This window comes from Silene latifolia, chromosome X, assembly GCF_048544455.1.
Source record: "Silene latifolia isolate original U9 population chromosome X, ASM4854445v1, whole genome shotgun sequence".
NCBI classification, from domain to species: Eukaryota; Viridiplantae; Streptophyta; class Magnoliopsida; order Caryophyllales; family Caryophyllaceae; genus Silene; species Silene latifolia.
Window position 1 is genome coordinate 21,367,435 of NC_133537.1, and position 2,589 is coordinate 21,370,023.

At 36.7% G+C, this 2,589-nt stretch overlaps 1 long non-coding RNA gene across 1 annotated transcript; it reads right to left on the reverse strand.

The window, feature by feature from the left end:
- Positions 1-400: 400 nt before the first annotated feature.
- On the reverse strand, positions 401-2,368 carry LOC141623116 (uncharacterized). Its single transcript, XR_012533205.1, has 2 exons — positions 1,004-2,368; positions 401-814 (listed from the first exon to the last, which is right to left on the reverse strand). It is a non-coding gene; the product is annotated as an uncharacterized LOC141623116 (long non-coding RNA).
- Between the last annotated feature and the right edge of the window lie 221 nt (positions 2,369-2,589).

Below are 2,589 nucleotides of genomic sequence, written 5' to 3' on the forward strand. Positions count from 1 at the left end.
CCAGTCATAAGCCGACCTATAATGACGACGGACACTATCTGTCATAAGCTTGTGACGGATAATGTCCCTCTCACAATAAGGCAAGTGGAAGGGGAAATGGAGCACCCCATGGATAGTGCCACTTGCATATTATGAGAGGAGCACTATCCGTCACAAGTTTGTGACGGATAGTGCTCGATGAGAATTTGTGATAATGACTGCACACAGCTAAGATGAGAATGAACGAAGTCGTCAGCAAATCCGTAGTTAACAGTACAATCCAAATATTCTTGAATTAGACCACAAACGCAATCATTTAGGCTAAAGATAATCCTTCAACCAGGACTCCATCTCAGCCCAAGACCGGCACAATAAACAATAAGACAACTGCGATAATCTCCGATGTGCGTAGTAGTAGTAGTAGTAGAGGCAGCGGGATAAAATCTATCTCGATGAAAGAATAATCTTGAATAAGAAGGCCACGAAACCAAGAAATTGAAAATTAGGATGACAAACCAACTATGCATAAAAATGTTAGTTGTAACATGAACTACCTATATACGATTATCGCCTTACTTGAGCATTTGAGCACAGCACGATAATTGCGGTCTAGACCAACTGCTTCCTGCATTTAGTACCGAATGGAAGTAAGGTGACTGGGTGAGCCTGCACAAATCGAAATTCAGTTTTCCAAGAGGATGGAAGTGGCCTATCATCATCACATCAACTTTATTATCCTCCACATCACAAATTCATAATGTTTCACTCTATACAAAGAGTGTGATGAGAAAATCCGACACATGACAGTGTCCAACATGTTTTGAACACGTAATTCCTGAAATTTCAGGATGCATGAGCATGGTCAGCGGAGTGTCTTGCCCAATAAAGATTAGATAAAATTGCTATAAAACAACTTCCATAAACTATTGTGCTGCTTCTCAAAATACTCCAAACTGTAATTTAACTACCAATATATCAAACTATTACACCCCTCTTCTTTTACTAAAACATGTGGAAGGGCTACCTGTTGAATCGGTCGTCATGGATGGATCGCGATGTTTAATTGGTCGTCATGGATGGATCGCGGTGTTTCCTCGGACGGTATCTCGTATCGGTAGAGTGAAAATCCGATACAACGGTTTTGAACCTTTCCGGGTCATGATTAGCCAACCAACTAATATGCTCTTAATGCTCAAGGCAATAACATTGATTGAATTAATCTAGGCCAGAATAAAAAGAAATTGTTGTACAATATTGAGTTTTAGAGGCTCGCTAAAACAAAAGCAATACATTTCTATATTGTTTAGCTCACCCCCTTGTTCCTACGTATTATAGTACTAATTGGCTTAACGAGAGGAGAACTCTTTTTCAACATGTAGCACCCCACCATGACCAGGAAGTGTCTAGCCAAAGAAACATTTCTTTCCAAAGACTTAATCACGACCCTAAAAATTTTATAATTGTTTTGAAAAAATATGGTTCTTTTTCTTGTGGTGTAGATTGTTTCGGTCAATCTTAAAGCTTAGGCAATAACACGGGCTTTAAGCTTGACTGAAATAGTCTACGCTAAAAGAAAGAGAACCATATTCTTTCAAAACAGTTGTAAAATCTTTAGGGTTAGGATAAAGTCTTTGGAAACAAATGTTTCTTTGGCTAGACACTTGTTGGTGATGGTGGGGTGCTACATGTTGAAAAATAGCACCCCTCCTTAAAAACCATTTAGTACTATAATACGTAGGAACAAGGGAGTGAGCTAAACAATGTAGAGGTGTATTGTTTTTGTTGCAACGAGCCTCAAAAACTCGTATAATGATATTTGATTCTAATTCATAAGATTTTTTTGATGTTGTACAACAAGTTCTTTTTCTTCGGGCTTAGACTAATTCAGTTAATATTGTTGCCTAAAGAGATTATGAAGAGCATATAAGTAGGTGGGATAGTCATGGATCAATGGCTGCTCATTTATAGTCGTCACTCACTTCTAAGCTTTTGTCTAAGCACATCTCCTTCTTGTTTTGAGCGGAATTGGAGTCAATATGATAACATAAAGAGAAATGATTGAACAAAAAATTTGGTGAAAGTTCACAACCATCTTTGACTTTTAGAAAGGGAAGAAGAAAGCTATAAATTGGGCTCCTTGCAAATATTATAGTGGTATATGATTTCTTATATTGAGATTGATCATGTATTAACATTTTTTTTATGGGGAGACATGTTGTACTTCATAGTTCATCATGATTAAAGTTCTTGATTGATCTTTAGAAAATATAGAATTGAGAGAGAAAGAGAAGCAAACGAGAGAGAAGAAGAGTAATTCAGTAATTGTGTAAATTGTATTATGCATGAGATAAGTACAATGATTAGAACAATACATCCTTTTATACTTGAGTTATACTTGAGTTAAACGAAGTTTGTTAGTATATATTCCATCAAGACAAGTATGGTGTGGACGTTGAAGTTCAAGAGCTTGTAGATTTGTATGTTGGAGCTTGAATGTGTTGTTTATGATCTAGGAGATGGAGATGATGATGATGTTGAAATTATCCTTAGTTAATGGGAGTTGGAAATGTTGTTAGGATAATTGTCATTAGTTGTACGTCTATGAATTTG